The sequence below is a fragment of the Numida meleagris genome, chromosome 4 (genome assembly GCF_002078875.1).
Source record: "Numida meleagris isolate 19003 breed g44 Domestic line chromosome 4, NumMel1.0, whole genome shotgun sequence".
Classification (NCBI taxonomy): domain Eukaryota; kingdom Metazoa; phylum Chordata; class Aves; order Galliformes; family Numididae; genus Numida; species Numida meleagris.
The window spans coordinates 11,506,539-11,527,280 of record NC_034412.1 but is presented as its reverse complement, the minus strand read 5'-3'; the positions used below and the strand labels follow the sequence as shown (position 1 = coordinate 11,527,280).

Below are 20,742 nucleotides of genomic sequence, written 5' to 3'. Positions count from 1 at the left end.
AAAATAAGAAATAAAAATATCATTTTCATGTCCCATGTACAGTTAGCACAGCAGTGACGCATTCAGTTAAGGCTGCTTACGCCTTACTGCTAACTATATAATCCATGTAAATATTTATATTACACCTATTATCACTGTAAACATACAGCTTAGTCATATGTTGACCAATAATAAAAAAGTGACATTGAGATCTTTCTCTTGCTTAACGGCACAAGGTTTAAACAGGTTTTAGAGGCAGTAGAGCAGATCTCATTTTTCTGATGTATATGCTGAGGTTTTTCCTCATGAAATAATTGGGAAGGAACAGCTTGCTATGGAATGCATGGATACTGATTAAATCCATATCTGAAGATTTTTTTTTTAATTAATGCTGGAAATTTGATAGCATAATTGAAACACTGTTGATGTTGATCTTGAAGGAACTAGACAGGACTAGCTCAGAAATGTTACAAGAATGTATAAGCACAGTTACAGTAAAGGAAGTGCGGCTTTCCTGGACAGTCAGTATATAGTGGTATTTACAAACAGTAGAAGAAATACTAACCCAAAGTTTGATACACTAGGACACAATGCATCTGTCAGAAAACTGACATAATATTGATGATTTAAGGATTTATTTGAATACATAATTAGTTTATATACAACTGTTTTACCTCTGCTACCATTCTGATCTGAAAATAACTTAATGCTTTGGAAATTGTGGAGGCAAGCCATTCTGAGAGATAGATATGGAAATATATGATAATACGTGTTTTGTGTGAATTCGGGGCTTAATTTTTTTGAGTCTTTGATGTGAAACTAACTTTGAATTTGTCACACAGCCCACTCGTAGTAGCTTTTCCTTAGGTGGTTATGTACTTTGTCCAAGTTCAGCTGTCACCATCATTAACAGTACCTTCATAATGAAGATCGTAGATTCTTTGTTTCCAGCTTGTAGTGATAAAAAGGAATATATCCTGGAGGTTCTTGTTCACGTATTCTGCCAGAAGGAAAAGAAGAAATTCTGTTGAAAAATAAAGTAGTCTATTAGTTTGAACACGGGCTGGCAGAAATGGGCTAACATCAAAAAGGTTTCATTATGCTCACAGCCAAAGCAGCTTTTGATCATCTAGTCACCTCCTGCTTAAGTTGATACTTACACTGCATTGAGGAACCAGTTAAACCAAAGCATTTTCATCCTCAAAGTCCTAACCTGTTGTATGTCAGCAATGGAGAACAGAATAAACCAAAAGACAACATTAAGGAAATGAATGTGTAAAATATGCTGGGAGGGTGGTACCAGATGCTCTCTCTACTCAACTAAAGAGCCTTCTAAAAAAAGGTCTCAAAACCAAAGAGAATATAACTCAAGGTCACTGGTGGAAACAAACTATAATACAAATGCTCATTGGTTATGGAACACTAAGATAGAAACCTGCTATCACTTAAAATTGATTTAAAAACATGTAATGAGTATGCAAGCATTTTTCTTCATTTTACTTGACCACAGGAATCTTAATAATCATTAACAAAACAGTCTGAGCGTTGTTAAGCGTAATAATTCTATGGGCAGAAAGTATCCCATTGAATACAGTTCTTTTTTCAGTGGCAACATAATTTACATCTCATCATTCATAAATGCTATGAATTGCAAAATAAAGTTATATTCTGCTGCTGGCAGAGAGTTTTTGTTAATACTGTAGCTGTGAAAATGTTGTGATTATTTCCCATTTCTGTAAAGCATTCATATACTGTGGGGTTTTTTGTTTGCCTTTTTTTTTTTTTTTTTTTGTGAAAACATGGGTTCTAACCCAATTTTAGATTTTTATGAAATTTTAACTGCTTTGTAGCAAGGCTGCATCAGTCATCTGGTAATGTTCTCGTGTGTTCTGCTGGCCTGCACAGTGCAAGGACAATTGGAGCGAAGTGTTCCCCCAGGGCAAGGGAACATCAATTTTTAGTACTCTCAGGTTCCCAGCTCTGAAAGTTGAGCTAATCCGGAGGCAATGCTGAAAGGCTTCATCTGGCACTCCTTGCAAAGAAGGATTTGTCAAAGATAGTAAAGGAATTTCTCCAGAAATTACAGTAAGCCTCTTTTTGGAAGTATTTTCCCACTCTGTATTCTCATGGATATAGGCAGAGAAATTGTGTTCTTCGTGCTTTTATCTGTTGATACTAATGTCAGTTCTACAGCATGTACACTCACCATATCTATCCATACAGCGTGTCCCCTGCAGAGAGGTTGAGGAAGCATTGAGAAGAGTGGCTGCTACCTTTTGGTCTCTGAAAGATGATTTAAACTTTTACCTCTTGACTCAGTCTTTCTTATTTCTAATTTTGTACACTCAAAAAAACTGTATTTCCCTTGGAAGCTTGAATCCCCTGAGTATTATCATAGAATCATAGAATGGCTTGGGTTGAAAAGGACCATAACGATCATCTAGTTTCAACCCCCCTGCTGTGTGCAGGGTTGCCAATCGCTAGACCAGGCTGCCCAGAGCCGCATCCTGCCTGGCCTTAAATTATATTATGTTTATAACTGAATTGGGATTTGCTCATTTCCTTGTTTTGGTTTGCTTTTAATTTTCTAGAATTGTCTTTAAGTCACGGGAAGTGCACCCATAGGCCTCAATTACCCTAACCAGCCCCACCTGCATCCCCACACCCACTGCCCAGGATCCCCATTTAATATCAGTCATGGATCTTTCCTTTTTCCTTGGTTCAGCTTTTAAACCATTCAGCAGAAACTATAAAGCTACAGTATATAGGTACAATGTATATGAAATGAAGATTGAATTGGCTTTATCGTCCGTTTAAATCTTTTTGACATAGGCAATATTGTTAGAATTATAATCAAATACTGTAAAGCTATTGAATATTACCAAACCAGAGAGTTGCATTGTTTTTGTAGGTTGTAGCTATCAGATTCCAGTCAAGAGAAATTTCAGTCTTGCCTAGCATTTTCTGGCAAACATAATGTATTTTATTTGATCAGCTGAAAGATAAGAAAAAAGTGGAGAAGCTTTCAGGCACACAAGGCCTTATTCAGCTTTGGAATAGAAACAGTAGACTTCAAGGTTAAATACGAATTGAGGGAGGTTTTTCTTGATCAACTTTGGAGCATCCTGGAATTTGCACACAGCAGCAGAGTGGCAATAGTAGGTGAGTCTACTGGAGGTGATCCTTTCTCTTGTGTGTGTGTAGGAAGTAGGTTTTCGTATTTAGGTTGGTTTCTAACAGCAAGTTTCACCCCTCTTTTTGTGGTACTGCTGCTGTAGCCATAATGTTATAAGGACAGAGGCAGAAGTGGGTAGTGCTGCTTGTTGGCAGAACCAGCAAATATGGGTAGAAATTTTCTAGACCTAGAAGAGCAGTGGGAGATACTCAGTATTGTACCTGTGCCTGCCTCTCATGGTGTGCAGCTGAGGCTGAGAAATGGCCTGCTGTGATGCAGTCACTGTACAAACAGCTTCAACACCCAAAGAGGCTGCTGTCCTCCTGTAGATCACTTTTTGCTTTATTAGAAATGATTGCCTGTCACCCATCTACTGATTGAGGTTTCTAGTCTCCTCTAACAAAATCAGAAGGGTTGAGGCTTGGGACTCGGTTGGGGCTGTCTCTAGGAGCTGGAGGTGGCAGGGCTCACATCATCCTGCGCAGAGCAGGCAATGAAGCTCTAAGCACAAACAGGCAGCGCAGCCCGGAGCTGTATTACCTGTCCCACAGACCATCTTGAAAGCAGGAATCTCATGCCTCAAAGGCCATCTCTGGATCAAAGTAAAGGCTGTGGTGGAGAGCATGTCATTGGTATGGAATGAGTTTCAACAAGGAAATAAAGATAGTGCATGGCCTTCTGCGTGGGTGCTGATGTGAACTTGTTCAGGTTTCTGGGGATCTTCCTGCTTTCTAGGTAGAAGGGCAGGTTTTTCAGGTGTTCCAGGGAGACAAACCTTCCTACTTCCTGAAGAGCCCAAGGATTTCCTTGGGAATTCCCCTGGGAATCTCTTCCTCTTCTACCAAAATACACGTGGGCATATTTACAGCTTTTTCTTTCAGCAGCTGTGTAATATGTATTTTTCTGCTACCTGTCACATTTACTTTGGTTATTCATTGTTTTTTAATTTTGATTTCTGTCCAATGCACTTGAGAAATATATTTTTAATTACTTTCCTTGTTTTCTTTACTGGCTTTCCATCTGTAAAATAATGGTCTCTGGCACCTTTTTGACTTTCGGCATTGTGAAGTACCTAGATCAGTTGTAACGAGGTGACTCAGCATTCTCCACAGCCACTTGTGAAGATTTCAGCCAGGCCTTTGCTTGATTAATGAGCATTGGCCTCTTCTTGAGATAAATTATTGCTGGATTTTGCCCAAGGGCTACAGAGTGGGCACTCGAGGGAATTTAGCGGAAGAAATCTGTACTTGAAATGACTTCTCTTCTAGATCTATTTACTTAATGATTACTTGCTTCAAGGTAATGCCCATGATAAGGGAGAGAAGTCAGTCAAAAGTGTAAAGAGAAGTATGTTTATTAGAATTTTTCACCATTCATGTATTAAAGACAGTCCTCTCTAAAGAAAGATTTTTGGCAGATCCTCTTCACAGGCTATGTCCCTGAAGTAGGTTGGAGCTCAAAAGACATGAGCTTGCACGCACATGGTACCTTCCAGTGGTGGCATTTGTGATACTGGGAACTTGGCAGCAAGTGCTCCTGCCCCTGCCAGCATTGCTGTCCTCAGGGATGACTGACATACCTATGTTTGTATCAATCATCAGCCATATATGAACATATATTTAATTTTGTTTTCTGAAGAAATGAATATGTTTCAGTTCTACCTATGTGTTAGCCTCTCACGTTAATTTCTGAATCAATGAACCCGTTTCAGTTGCATCTGCCAGTTCTGTGCATTGCTCAAGGGCTGCACCACCACTTTCTGCAGCTCCCTGTGGCTCCCGCATGCAGTGGTCGTGATGGTCAGTGCGTGAGCAGCTTTGTGAGCAAGGACACAGCTTTACAGGCCCACACCACATAGTGTTTCTCTTCCAGGTAGCTGGTCAGGAGTCATCAGAGAGACTTGAAACCATTAGGTTGGAAACGGGAAGCTGGGAGGGAGTAGCCAAGTGATGCGTTGGGAATGTGCTGGTGGAACTATGTGTTTTGGTTGAACTGGATATTTAGAACAGGAAATCAGGGTTAATTTTTCTGCTATTCACAACTTCTAGTGTTGTATAAGAAGTTGGACACCTTCTTAATGCAGTATTAGGTTGGGGGAGGTGAGATAGCAAAAAAAAAAAAAAAAACAACCTTCCAAGTACATAATCTGTGCAGTATTTGAGTATATCTGTTGGTGTGTGAAAGTTTCTCTGAAGGAACCACATGATTTCAGAATATACACAAGAGTACGCTGAAATAAAGAAAGTACGAGAAGACGAAACACAATGTCTGTTTTTAGAGTATCTGTCAATCTGTACAAATAGTAAACAAGTAAGCAGAACCTTCTTAATTTGTGCAAGTTCCTGCATTTAGGGGTTGAATTAACTAAAGCATATCCCTATGAAATAACCTTCATTACATAAATCAGTGTGCTGATGGATAACTGAGTTTGCAGCCAAAATACTGCACCACAATAGGTGTGAAGTTTCCTGATCATCTAATAAATTGATAACTTTGAAGCCTAGTTGTGACAATTTAAATGTCATCACTATTAAACAAGTTGCCAAAATGCAAACAACCATCCTAAGTCATTAAAATGTAATTATAACGGACAGCTGGGTCTGCTATCAATCTGGGCTGTTGGGACTCATAATCGGGAAAAATATGAAAGTTCCACACAAGCAAAATGAGGCTGCTGTATGTGCCAGTGAGAACCTGCATAGGAAGCAAGTGCAATGTGTACTTTGTGCATACATGGTTACTAATGCTAATAGAAGGCTTACATTATGGATAGGAAATAGGAGACAATGACGGCATCACATCCAGCAAATGTCTTTACCTTCTCTTTGCCTTATGTGAAAAGTCCTTTTGCTTTGAGTAGTTTTTTTCTAATGCGATGGATAGACTGGGTAGCAAAGGCAATCTAGCAGGGGTGACTATGAAGTAGGACTACATTTGCTCTTTTGTAGAGAGCCAGCACAGGTGGTAAGCCCTGTTTTGAGAAGCAGGTGGACTTTAAATGATGGTTTGCCTATTTTGGTTAAGAATATTAATAGAGAGAAAAGGAACTGTCAGCCTTCGCAGGACTGGACTAAGTCTGTTTGACAGCTGCTTTTCTTTTCAATAGATAAGAAAAAAAGGAAATAAAGATGAGCAAGAGTTGATTGGAGGAATGAGTTAAGATGGAAGAGAAGACTGCATAGGAAGTAAGCCCTGAGAGTCAAGCAGGAGCATCATGGGGCTCCCTGGGAGGAGAAGGTGCTGTGACAGAGACTTAGACACCCCAGGGACTGTGGGTTGCTCTGCTTGGGGAATTGGGAAGCCCCATTTTCCCCCTCTGGCTGTAGCTGTGCCAGCCCCTTTTCTGCCTCAGCTGCTTCTCATTATCCATTGTTGGAGACTGTGTCCCTGCACCTGCTGGGTGCAGAACCATGAAAAAGAAGATCAGTAATTTCACCTGCACATGCTAGCAGGGTTCATAGAACGATTGCACAGACCTAGAAGATCTGAGCTGTCCTCCAGTGAGGCGTGGAAATTATGCCTTCCTTAGTGAGCCTAACTGTAACTGGAAAGGCAGCTATGAACGACCCCCAAACAAAACATGCAGACTCCAAGACATAAATAAAGCCTCACTGAAATGTCTGTCATGCAAACAGCAACCTCAGTCCTTGCTCAGCACTTGCAGCTCCCACAGTAGAAGGTATAGCTCTAAATTCATACTAGTTTCAGCTGCTTCCCTATAGATTTTGTCTGTTATTCAGTGATGCAGCATGTAGTTGTGTATAGATTTACTACTGATATGTACAGTGCAAGTGGAGGTACAAACTAGAATTGTTATACTGCTTCATTGAAATAGGAACATCAAATGGCTTCAGAGTCTCCTGGTATACTGTTTATATGTATTATGGGGCTGCCAGCTTCCATAATTAAGCCCCATTTTCTCTGTATGTGGCAGGAAAGGTGGGAGTTGATGATAATTAGTAATATAAAAGAGACATTTCATATTGTGTATCTTAATGCATAAGATTCTTTTTGAGGCTTTTGCAAACCTAAATACAGACAAAATGCCTACATGTGAATGCTACTGCATTATTTGGAATACTTTTTTTTTTTTTCCTGTAAATCAGTCTATAGTATATTGTTCACATGAAATAACAGGTGAGTATTCTGCAAACTATTCCATCGTGTATTCTGACTGGTCGGTGTTCCTAAAATATCAAGTTCTACATGCATCTTTTCCTGATATGAAGTAAATCCTTGTGGTGCCTTCCTTTTGCATTCTTGGAAATGATATAATAATGTGGTTTACTGGTGTAATTATCCACTGTTCACTTTTCTAAATTGTAACTTTTTGTTTGTTTTTAAGGAGAATCAGGTGGTATGGAGCTTACAGAACCATTTAAGATTAGGAATGGCTTCTGATGAGGAGATTATATTCTGATGCAAAGGGAAAGCCAAGTTGAGAGAGATTATTCTTTTATATGAAGAATAATACAGCTGTAGGTTATACCAGACTTTGTCCTTTTTTGAGCAGTTTTGGACTGTCCTACTCAGGGGCATGAAGCTTCAGTCTATCAACAAAAGAAATGGGACACTAACCTGCCAAGTATAGGGAAATGAATAAATGGAAGAACAATAAAAGTCAGTAAAGTAGGAAATCTCCTGCAGTGTGAATGATTTCCTACATAGCGTAAGCAAAATTTTCTGCTGTTTGTTTCACACTGCTACACTCAGGAAGAATAAATTTTGGTCACCAGTGCTGATACGAAAAGCATGCAAATTCTACAGATCACAGTGGCTAATGGATGGATTGGTTATTTTGAAAAAGGAAAAATAAGCTTTCCTGTAATTTCTGTCCAAGTCCTCCCTATGTGAGATGACAATTCACTGCTGTTTTAGGAAATTAAAATGCTAGTTTTCCAAGTACACTGAGAAGGTTTTGAAATTAACTTAGTAAAGGCGAGGCTACGTGGTATTTCTTGCTGCATTGTGAGAATCAGCAGGATGACATTGTAAAATATCCATAGTGATAGTCAGTTAGAAAGTCTGCAGGGAGTAAGGTCAAAGAAAGGTTAGCAGCTGACATCAAATCAGAAGCCAGGTGTGCTGACCCTTAATCATAGGCTTTGTGGACTGCAATTCAGCATAACATTATTGAATTCACCTTTAGATTAAGCTGGCCTGCTTTGACATATTCAAACCCATATGCAAGTTAATGGCTGTGGCATCCACTTAATTATGCAAGCTTTGATAACAGATCAGTGAGGTGACCTCTGCAACCACTATTTTCAAGGTCCTTAACTATTTGCATTTTCAACAAACAGAAAGTGGCATTCCCCATTTAGGTCACGTTAGACCATTAGTTTTGTGTATACAAATTACGACCTGGGAATAGTAATCTGCAGAGAAGATTTTATTTGTGATTACATTAGAGTTGTTGAAATCAGCACTTGTATGTTGAAAGTCATCTGTTCAGGTACCGATAGCAAATCTTTGGCTTTGTGAAGGAAACACTCTTCGAGACAGTAGTCCCAGTGGCTAATACTCAGTGGACTAAAATTAAGCATGAGTGCAAACCCTAACTTTCTTGTTGCTTGTATGATTCTGCAGTCTTTGATCATGAGATTGCTCTGTAAAGATTACTTGCCTTAATGCTGAAGAGGAAGAGGGCTCACGTGGTGCAAATGAAATAAATTTCTTCTAGTTTAACAAATATTTTTGGATTAATGTAAGCTTAACATAATGACATATTGATGTGGTGTTATCTTTATTCAGAAGATGTGCTTCTGACTCGCTCACTTGCACAGTGCTTGCTCAACAAACTGCATGGTAATCAGTAGTATTAAGGTCACCAGCAACAGATCTACCTGTTATACTATGCACTAAAGACACTTGGTGAATATTGCACCAGTGCAAAATAAAACTCATTGCTGATTCCACTGATTTTACTCTCCTTTAATGCAGCTGCGGGATGGGATTTAGCCAGGAGTTGGTCAGGGCTTCTATGCCCTTTGCAGTATTTATTGTACATAACCTAACTTGGTACTGACTAAGGAATGCATGCTAAAGTGTTGGCATATTTCTGAGATTGTACAGCTCACCCTCCTCTCAGTGAGGTTACTTCAGTGGGAATTGTGTATTCCTACAGTGAAAGACCATGATGGTGTCCATAATGACCTGGAAACCCACATAAAATGTTATAAACAAAGCATAGTGCCCCAGAACTCAGTGGTCTGTTCTCTCCACAAGGCAAGGTGGTTTGGGTGGGTGGGCTGTATCTTTGAGCCAAGACATTTCTGTGCCTAATTTTAGGGTATTTTCTATGTTTGTCAACTCCTATTTTACTCTTTTGTATTCTGTTCTTTGTTGCTATGGGAAGTACAGTAGAAGAAAAGTCTTGGCTATATAGAGCTGCTTCCCTAGAGCCAGCTGTAGTCCTCCACTTCCCCTAACAAGCCTCTACTTCTAGGAAAGTACTTCTAACAGAGAACCTCACTTGCAAGCCTTAAGGCCTCATGGTCTTTACCTTTTTCATGTATGCATATTGTCTTTTGGATGCCTGCTGTGCACAAGTCAGAGCTATGAATTGCAAGACTCCAAAGGATGGAACAGGCATCCCTGCTGTTTTGCTGCTTTGTTGGCACGAGTTGTTTTGTGTAGATCTCCAATTGGTTGGCAGAAGTAGACATTACAATCCAGTTCATCACTGCACCCCTCACAGAGAGCACCTATAGAGCAACTGATGGGTTAACTCTTATTCTGAACTGCTGATGCCAGTAGCAATCACCAGGTTCAGATGGAAGAAGGCATGATTAATACCTTGTATTTTTAGAGGTCTCTGTAAGGTAGTGCAAGTAGTTCCTACCAAAGCCAGGCTGTGGCTGATCGGTGAAGGTGTACTTTGCTGTAGCACATATACACAGGACTCTGGTGCCTAGAATGCTAAATGCTGTTTAGCAATTTGGACCTATGTTTTATACCTAGTTTGCACTAAAGTAACAAAAGAAATGGGATCTACAGTAGCTTAATTAAAGTCAAAAGGAGACATTTGAAGTTAGTTGAATATGAAAGCGTTTTGTAATAAGAATGAATTCCTCTGGGATATTAATTTTTTTTATTAATTTCTCCACCAAATGGGCAGCTTTGGACTGGAGGTTAAGAACAAAAGCTGGATGTTTCTGCTGAATTTCTCCATATAGGAATAATTACTGAAGGCAACATTTTAACTTATCTTTCAGTTCCAGACTTGACAACCCTTTGAGACGATTAGGGTGCAGCAGACTTCTCCATTAACTTTTTTTCAGGTTGTTCTGCAGACTCAGGAAGACATTATTTATACTCTGCTCATGTATTTAAGTTGATCTTTGTCATTGTGTGGCCAGAAACATCTGTTTGAAACAATAGAAGCTGAGATTGAATTAATTCCTTCCTATAGAATAATGATTAACAGTAACAAACTCCATAGCTATAGAATCTTGCAATAACTGGAGCCTTGCTGATAGCATGGATAAATTGAGGGTTTAATTGTATTGAGATGTCAGTCTCAAATCTGTCATCACCACTAAATAATTTTTAAAGGATTAAAAAGCCCAAGAGGTATCCTGTCCCTGTGTAAATTCACAATTCCTTTGCTATCTCCTGGGTGCTATTTTTAGAAATAGTAGAAGAAACAGACAAATCAGCCAGGCAACTATATTCACGCTCATAGCTTAATCCTATGAAAGGGAACAAGCAAGGCATCTGTATAAATCAGAAAATCCTTAGTAGCATGGTCAGGTTTTTATCTGGGGTAAAAATATTCAAACTGGAAAACTGTATGATCCTTAAAGATTTCAGCATGACAAAGCAAGCAGAGGACCTACAAGTGGACACAGAAGGGGTGTCTGCAGGCAGCCTCTATGACTGCTGTCAGTAACAACCAGGAAATGATAGGGTGCAAAATGTACTGAATAAAGTCAAATATTATTTTACCTCACGCTATTTGCACTAGCTTTGTGCATGTAACAGGAGGCAGTAAATACGGAAATGATGTGAACAGCTGGAGGAATACAAGTGCTCCAAACTTATGGAGATGTTGGATGAGAAAATAAGTGAAGCTTCTCTATAGGTATTTGAAGCCTGGTCTTTAAATAAGGGACCTCCAGTAGAGGAGCAAAGATAAAATTTCTGCAGGGTGTAACCTCAGGTCCATCTTCTGCAACTTAGTCCTTGTTTTAGAGTTTGCCTTTGGCTTTTTTCTGATACAAGATGCAAAGTCAAGAGTGTGGTCCTGCTGCTCCAGTGCATCTCCTCATAGAACTGTAGTCTCATGAAGGGAAGGTCTGGAGGTCAATCAAATGAAAAAACCTACTTCACAAGTGCCCAGCTGTTTCATAATTGTCTTGATTTCCCAGATTTCACAACTGGGCTCTGCTGATTCCTTTCAGTCTGCCTAAATCCATCAGTGGACAAGTGTTTTGTTGCCTACACCCAGAGACCAAAAAGGTAAGGATTGCCCACTTTGAGACCCTCCTCTCCTTATCTGGTCTCATGTCTTGGGTGGCAAACGGCAGCTTGCTGTCCCTTCAGCCTGAATGCAAACATGTAAATCTGTGTAAGGAGGCTGTGAGAAGAGGGTGCTCTGAGACGTGTTTGTGGATGGTATGGAAGGGTATTATGTTCTCTGATATCTGCTGGCTACTAACAATTCTCAGTAGTGCTTTGTAGAAAAAAATAATCTAGTGCATATAATAGCATAATAGGAGGGGAGGATGTATTTATGTAAATGAACTAAAACATCCCCAAGAATTAATTTATTAAGTGGTTGGAAAAGCTAGCAGAGGATAATAGGCATGGAGACCTTCTGCTTGTCAGCAGAAGCGGTTAATTGGTTGGACTTGCTGTAGCACTGTGCATGCCAAAGAGAGGCAAAATCATTTTCAGCATTAGAAAATCACCTAATAGCAATAACTCCAGAGTAATATGTTGTATTCATGTATTTATCTTGTTATATGTATTAAATGCTGTTATTTAATACTTGTATGTGTGATTTTATGTGAATGCATGGTGAAAGAATCAAATTAGAAAAGTCCAGTTTACTCAACAGCATTTTCACAGGCACTCTATTACAAAAAAACCTCAGAATTCAACCTCAATTTCTTAAAAGATCTGTCTTTTGCTTACCAAATTAAAAAGAAAAATTAAGAAGAAGAATATGGGCTTGCCAGCTCAGTTTTTAAATTTAAATTTCTAGGAGAAATTAGTGGAAAAGATGGAAATCCTGCTCTGTTTTTATAAGCTACATCATGCTGAATATGGTATTAAGGCAACAAATAGCTTTCTCTAATTTAGTCATATGCACTGAGGAGACTGGTATGTATTTAATACCACTTAATTTAGATAACTTGGCTTAATTTTTTGATAAATCTGATGTTGTTGTGCTTTGTCAGAATTTTTTATTTATAATTTTGGGATTTAAGCTGCAGGTCCTAGGTTGATTACAGACCATGGCTGAAAAACAGGAAAGAATGACAGAACCCGAGAACTCCCAGATAGGAATAGCAGAACCTGTCAGTTCTAATTCTGTAACCTCAGAGAGGCTGTGTAAATTGCACATGACATGGTTTAGGTCTTATAAAGCAGCTGTCAGAATTGAAAAAAAATGAAGTCAGGTAAATGTTTGATTTGTAATGTTTGTTTTTCAGTTGATCGTCTGTCTTTGTGTCTCATTCTTCTCCTAAAAGACTTTTTAAATTGAGCTAATACATCTTTTCCAGATAAACATTTGTGCATAAGTTACTATTTCCTTTTCTTTCACTATATACTACATTTTCCTTTCTGCTGGAATATTTTCACTGTAAAAAAACTGAGTTGACCTTGGTCCTGGAGTATCTTGGATCTTCTCAGTTTACTAATAAAACTGTTTGAACTGATACACAAGAAAATATATAAAATGAGCTCAATAACTGTTTTATAGCTAGATCAAGACTTGGATGATAGGCTGTTCCCTATTTTTGCTTCTGGTAATCAGAAAGAAACATATATTTCCCTATTATTAAGCTCTCAGAAATCTCGAAAGACAATTTTTGGAAGGAAGTTTCATTATCTGTTTAAATAGCAGTTCTTCAAAATAGTTACTAGAAACAAATGATATAACAGCACTGCTGGGCAGTTTTATTGAGGGATAAACATTCATATTTTGGTCTGGCAAGCAACTTTTTGTTGCATACATTCAGGTTGCCTGCCTTGCTCATTAAAGATAAACACTGGGTCTTTTTAAGATACTTCTAGAGCCATCTCTAATCCAGACCATCTCAAATGGAAAACTAAAGGTGAAAACCAAACCCTATTATTTTTATCACAATCCTTTTCGAACCTGCCTGGTTCAGTAGATCTTAGACAAATAATAAACCAATTCTAAGACTATTCAGTAATGTAATCTATGTACAACTGTTCAATAATTTTAAAAATTTTATTAGAAATTCTACCCTACAAGTCTAAACTGCTGGCTTTCATAGACTAGTGTCTGATTTTCTTGTGCAGTTCTAAAGCAATAGGCATCTTAAAACATTATTTCCTCTTTATGTTTTAAGAAAGCAAATAAACTTAACACTTCTGTGCATTTGATTATCTTGCTCATTTGCATTACAATAAATTGCTATTACCATTACTAAATCTCCCATCAATGTGGTTTCCATTGATTGGAGTCCCGCTGATGCGCCCGTATCCATATTGTTTTGGTGTTGCTCATCTTCAAACGCCCCAAACCCAGTATTTACACCCAATTAGCTGTTTTATCAGTTTGAACCTGATTGATGCTCTTAATCCTGTCTTTTTGGAGTGATCAAGCCATTTGGAAGCTTGGAGTCAGGTATGCAGTGCCGTTCCATGCGCTTGGCACGTCCCTAGTGTTCTCACAGACTGACAGATGTGGTCCATGAAGAAGGAGTATCTGCAGTGGTTCCTCTGTGTCCTCTTCTGAGTCTATTAAATATTTGCAGAAATCAGTTCTGCAGACATTTTTGAGAGTACACTTGCTCATGGCCTGTTAATTAAATATGACCATAGTGAAGGAATAATGGTAATGAAGTTCCAAGTAGCGACTATTTATTGCCATTAGGGTGAAATCAGTTTTTTCAGAGATGTGCCCAAAAATGGCTGTTTGATTTGGCACATATCATTTCAGTGGCAATTACTGAGGTAGCATTTTAAAGGCATGTAGTACCTTTTATTCTATGCAGGAAATCTGCACTTAGTAATTGAGAGAATCTGATGGATTTGGGCTGGACTATTTAGAAAAGGCTAGAAAAGGAAAGATTTGAGTAGTGGTAATGAAGAAAAAAATGGTTTAAGTGACAGTCAAAACTGTCAACTGGATTTTGTCTAAGGTTTCCTAAATTTCATTTTGTCTGAGATGAGTCAAAATTTTGAGTTCTGGAACTAGTAAGAACATTAATTTTAACATGAAAATGGAAGCTAAGTTCTTCCAGTGCTTTCCTTTGCATGATAAAATGTGTGTACATGCAGATATACTTGTTCATTTGTGGACATATATGAAAATAAGTATTTTTCAGTGCTTGACACGCCCCTCTATTCACCCTCCTACCAGTCCAAACTGAAGTGTAGTAATCAGTGTGCTTAAGTGTGGTTATGCCGTAGTTTTATACTTAAAGTTTAAAAAGAGCTCTGAAAAACTGCAACTAATGCCCTTTAGCTGCAGGTGCACCTTTGCACCTCTGGATGATGATTTCTGCCTAAGCATTTCCCATGCAACTTCTTGCTCACTGATATAAGGCTGTGGGGGAAATGGTTAGAAAGGCTGAGAAGAAATCAGCAGGTAGGAGGGTGTAATAGATAAGGATTGATAACTACTGCGTCCAGTTTAGATGACTCTGTGATAAGTTTGGTTCAGCCTAGAAAGACCATTTGCTATGGAAGGCAGCATGATTACAATATTTAGGGTATTATTCACATGCACAAAGGCTTTTTGCATGAAAGGTGTAATGAAAAGCAGTGTATTTTCAGTGAAATTACTACATTACTGCTGCTTGCATTAAACAGAAGCTCGTGGATATTTTCTGGGTCTTATCCCAGAAACTGCTCAGATAGTATGGTTTAGGAGAGGTATGGGATTCTCAGTAAGTCATTTACTTTGTACTTTGAATCATTCCCTGTATGATAGATCTTTTAAAAACTCCTTACTACAGTAACTCAAAGGAATATTTGGCAGATTCATAAATGTCCCTGTTTAAATAATGTAGAATGAATACCACCCTTTATAAATGTATGTTTCCTAAAATGTAGAGAACGATAACGTGCAGCATTTAAAAATGGAAGGGTATATCTGCATGTGTACTTGCTGTGCTCTCACTCTAGAGGCTACTGAGTCTGGACTTGACACAACCTCTTATGCTGTGCCATGCTATGTCCAGAAGATTGCTGAAGTGCATCCTGCTGAGTTTGTGCTTTGTAATCTCAGTGTTTCTTCTCTGATAAAACCTTCTGAAAGTTGGGCTCCACTGGCCATGTTTTGTAACATAAAATCAGTAAGTAGTATATGCAAAACAAATGACACTTTGTCCAATGAAAGTTCCTGTATCACCAGTGTGATCTCAAAAGATATTACATTTAGTCTAATACTGTAATCAGTTTCTAAACCACACTTACTGATGGGATGGACTTATTTTGTCTAGGAAGTAGAGGCTAGGTTTTGCTTCCTGACTAGAAAAAAGCTGAAGCACTGGAATAATAAGATTTTTAAAATTACAATACACTTAGATTAGTATTCTCTATTGTGTGTGTCATGCATACGAATTTTCATTATCTGTTTGAGTCTAAGGTCTTGTTCTGTGGTCCCTCTCAACTGAAGGTGCAATTTTTTAAAAGCAAATTGAGTCAAATAATGGCTCAAAAATAATGGAGTATTTCTTGCAGTATTTTTGTCGTACTGTTGGTTAGGTTGTGAGTTCAAACATGGAAGATGTGAAGAGCTGCAACTCTATAGGAACAACCAAAACACCTGTGAAGTTCATTGTAAAAGCATAAGCATGTCAGTGCTGAATAATACCAAGGCTGATCTAGGCTTGGTATTATTGACAGTGGCCAACAGCTGTGTAGATGCATAGGCAAGTACTGCCATAAATAGTGATGCTTAACTAAAAAACTCCCAGCTTCTGCCAATCTGTATCTGGTGCAGTTTTGGAGCTGGATGTGGTATCTTTGTATTGCATGGACAGACTTCTCTCCAGGTACCTATCTGCTGATTTTTCAAGTCACAGCATCCTTTAGCAATGATTTCCTGGGTTCACTGACCTTATTTGAAGAAGTGGCTTCATATTTGTTTCAAAACTTATTGTTTTGTGTCTTTTATCTTCTGTTTTGAAACGATCAATCTTCTTTCACCTTCTCCACGCCAGTAACGATATTTGCAGATATGTCACATCACTTCCAAGGCATTCTTTTTTCCGCCTGATAAATCTTAGGCTGTTAACTCAGCTTGAACTACCTTTTATCACATATTCTTATCTTTTCCGATTCTTTAATAGTGTTTTCCAGACTAGAAAGTAGAATTTCCCATAGTAGGCCAAGGCAAAGTGTACAACAGATTTATTCATTTACAAAATTGTTTTATCCTTTACCTCTTAATTCCTAATGATGTATTTGTTCTTGTTTGTTTTTTTTTGACCTCTATAAGAGTATTGAACTGATGTTTTCACACGGATACCTCTTACAATTCTAAGATCTTATTCAAATGTAGTTGTAGTTAGCTCAGTTTGTCACTGAATTGAATATATAAGGTCAGAATTGCTTTTTCCTGTATGTATTTACATTTATAAAAAAGACAGCATAGTACAATGTAATGAGACTTTTCTGCAACTCTTTAAGCCCATAGTAATTCTTTGAAAGACCAGAAACTAAGAAAGTATTTTCCATTTACGATCAGTATGCTGCAGTTAAGTTTGTTCCTATCACACAAGTGAAAGCTCGAGGAAGCCTGAATCACAGGCAAAGCCTGTGAACCAAGTCCAGGTCAGGCACTGGAATGGGCTGCCCAGGGAGGTGGTAGAGTCACCATCCCTGGAGGTGTTCAAGAAACATGTAAATGTACTAAAGAACGTGGTTTAGTGGGCAATATTGGTGGTAGGTGGATGGTTAGACTAGATAATCTTAGAGGCCTTTTCCAAGCTAATGATTCTATGCTATCTTCAAGCAACCATGGGCAAAACCACCTATTTGGCTTTGATTTTCACATCCTCTATGGACTTTGCTACAGGGGGGTTAAAAAAAAAAAAAAAAGGTGGACTTAGGCACTCCCTCAGTCAAAAGCCACCTGAGACCATTGCCTTAAGGCATGCACAGACAAAAATTATTATAAATTGGATAAAAGGTTCTGTAACTTTGCTTTTGAAATTCATGCTCCAGGCAATTTTGTCTGTGGAGAAGGAAAAAGAATTAAAGCAAAAAAGAAGTCTGTGAAGCATTGACACCTTTTCAGAACATATTACAAGACGGAAATCTAAAGATAATAGATGCAGAGCTGAAGGTTAATCAGTGTAGTTTGGGAATTATCCAAAAGTATTGCTTACCTTCCTGTTAGTTTAGTGATCCTTCAGTGGGATAGCTGGATTCCCAAATGGAAAGCATAGGAATGATGTTTTATCTTTCCTTGCTTCTTTAAACAGAGCCATACAATGGTACAATGGCACCTAAGGAGGTAGAATAATAATAATGATGATAATAAATATATACATATTAACACTGTATTTTTTTAAGATAAGAGCTGGTTAATTGATGACTATAACAAATTAAATATTTCGTGTAATTAGTGTATGTACTCTGTCCGTATGTTGATACCAGTAAAACTGTTTTGTGTGTGTACTGGCCAATCTGCAGAAAATACACTGTAGAAACAATTCTAATAAGCAACAGATGGAAAAGATGACTAAAATGTTTTTTGTTCTCATTTATGTTACATAGTTAAGTACAAGTGCTATCAGATAAGCTTACTGCTTGTAATGTAATACACTTGAAAGCTGTCATTAGCTATTCCATCAGTGCGCTTGATTTGCCTCAAAGAGATGACAGTAGAAGTTGGGTATGTAAGTTCTGCTGTTCTGTGTTTCTGCTATACTCGTGATATTACTACCACTCCTTTAATAGAAATCAAACAGCTTGTTTACTCAAGTAATGATTTAACTAGCTTACAGTCAACTATGCTATTTTTGAAAGAGTTATGGAAGTTTCATCCTCACTGTTGAATGCAGAGAAAAGTAAATACTACAAATGAGCTTAAACAAATAAAATATGCGATGAAGTCAGCCTTGGAACAAGGGCCAGATTATAACTGTCAATGTGTAAAAAATACCTGGTGGGAGGGATGCAGGGCTGGCTGGGCTCTTCTCAGTGATGCCCAGTGGCAACTGGCACAGACTAAAATAGCAAAAATTCTGTTCAAACATAAGAAAAGTCTGTCTTACAGTGGAGGAGGTCCACCGCTGGAGCAGGTTGCCTAGTGAGGGATCTTCATGCCTAGGGATGTTCACAGCCCAAGTGGACAAGGGCCTGAGCAGCTTGCTGCACTTTACCCTGTCTTGATTTACTGCCAGAATATTCTATCATGTGAACCCCTCTGAAGTTAATTGTGCAGCCTGAATTCTCACAGGTTCACTGTCGAAGCAGGGGGAATATCTTTATGTAAAAAGCAAGGATACATTCTTCTCCTCGGTCTGCTGGTTTGCATGCTTACCTTACCGAGAATTGTGGTGTTTCAGAGCTTTGGAGCTCAAAGAGCAAAAAAACCAACAACCCAGTCATTCTGAGATGTGCTCTGGTATAATGTAAGCTATCTCCAAAAAACATGTTTGAAAATATGCTAGAAGTGTTAGTTATTGCCTGTTCTACTGGACAAAATATGTGAATCTGTATGTCAACTTTGAAAACTGTTCTGGGACATGCAGTGGATCCCTTTGAAAACCAGCCGAGAACAACCAAAAGTCAATGTATCTGTTGGGTCAGTTATGTTGCTGTTGAAGAGAATGTTCCCAAGATAAACAGCATATTTACATGCACTGCCTGCCCACATGCTGTGGACAGGACTGCCTCCTAGTTTCATGCTCAGCTCCATGTCCTTGTGCAACACTGCACATCAGGTGGATTTTATCCTCCATCAGGAGATCGTTCCACTTGTGTACTCTATCGCTTGCCACGTGCATCAGGATCCTGTGGAAGGCAAAGAACAGGGTAGAGCACACAGAAGTTATTACTTAATAGCCTTGCCTATTATGTGCAAAATATCTAATTAAAACTGCACATGTGTTCCATGCACAAACGTGTGCTCCCACGCCTGTGGAGGGACAGGGAAAGGAGGTTTAGGAGCTCTCCTCTTGTCACAGGAACCACTTCCTTTACAGTGCAACACAGCCCCAGTAGTGACTGTAGTTCTGCCCCATGGCAGAAGTCTGTCTTGTGGTGCCCTGATGGGGAAGTAACTTCCCATCATCTTGTTTCAAGATGTCGTTAAGCTTCATCTCAAGGTATGTGGAATGGATTTATTTTCAATACAAACATTCGTTTCTGTCATGACAAACTACCATGCGGAGGAAAGAAAGAGATGATATACACCAGTGGTATAGCATGGATTATTATCTGCTTACTCCTTTGGTCTCACCAGGTGGATTCTGCTCTTCCATTACTATCTGTCATTGTGTGGATGCCTTTAAATGACGCTGTGGTTTGTGTCAGTTTTAAGGTGGCCTAGCACTATGGCCTGTGTCCCCTCGGATCTCTACGAGCGTGCAAACGTGTTGGGGGAACCTTCCCATTTCAAGCTGGCAAGTGGCAGTCTCAGACAGCTGTACAGCCACGAGCTCCTACACTACCAGCTCGGTGACGACATGAGAAGTCTGAGTGATATGGAGAAATGGCGCGAAGGGAGAAGGAGACCGTACGCTGGGATCTGCCCGGAGTGATGGAGAGGACCGGGAGCGCGAGAGCTGCCCTGCAGGTGGCAGCATTGAGCAGCGCATCTCCCGGAGCTGGCTTGCAGTACTTGTTTCCTACTCGGCGATGGAGTTATGCATGCAGCACATTTCAGCCCTCTAAGCTGCAGAGCACGTTGACTATTCCGTTTAATTTAGCACAGAACGATGCGGGAAAATAGGCTCGCCTGCTCGACGCTACGGAGAAAGGAAAAAAAAAAACAACCAAAACCCTCATCTGGGAACCCCCACCCGGCATTTCTGCCTCACGGGGCTCCATGCCCCGGTGGGGACGAAACTCCCCGGCGATATTCGGGGCATGGCAGATGAGGGGCAGCCGCGTTCGAGGCCACGTAAGAGCCGGAAACGGCTCCCGAGGCGCAGCGGCGCTCGGGCCGGCTCGGCGCTCGGACCTGCCCTGGCGCGATGCGAAAGAGGGCGGCTCCCCGCCTGCCTGCCTGCCCGCCCGCCACCTCTCCGCCTCGCGCAGCCAACCCGCCACACTGCAGAGGCCGCCGCCGCTGGTTATAAATAACACGCCGCCGAATGGCGTCTACGCCTCCTTACTACGCGCCTCGCCTCGACCGGCCCCGCCTCCCCGCCGCCGCCGTGACTGACAGGCGGCCGCACCAATGCGGACGCGGCCCCCGGCGG

At 39.7% G+C, this 20,742-nt stretch overlaps 2 long non-coding RNA genes across 2 annotated transcripts; one reads left to right on the top strand and one right to left on the bottom strand.

Moving 5' to 3' along the window:
- Window positions 1,770–19,938, top strand: LOC110397520. The gene is made up of 3 exons (XR_002437825.1): window positions 1,770–3,141; window positions 11,527–11,617; window positions 19,853–19,938. It is a non-coding gene; the product is annotated as an uncharacterized LOC110397520 (long non-coding RNA).
- LOC110397518 lies at window positions 3,152–19,875 on the bottom strand. The gene is made up of 4 exons (XR_002437823.1): window positions 19,765–19,875; window positions 19,175–19,330; window positions 17,698–17,817; window positions 3,152–10,521 (listed from the first exon to the last, which is right to left on the bottom strand). It is a non-coding gene; the product is annotated as an uncharacterized LOC110397518 (long non-coding RNA).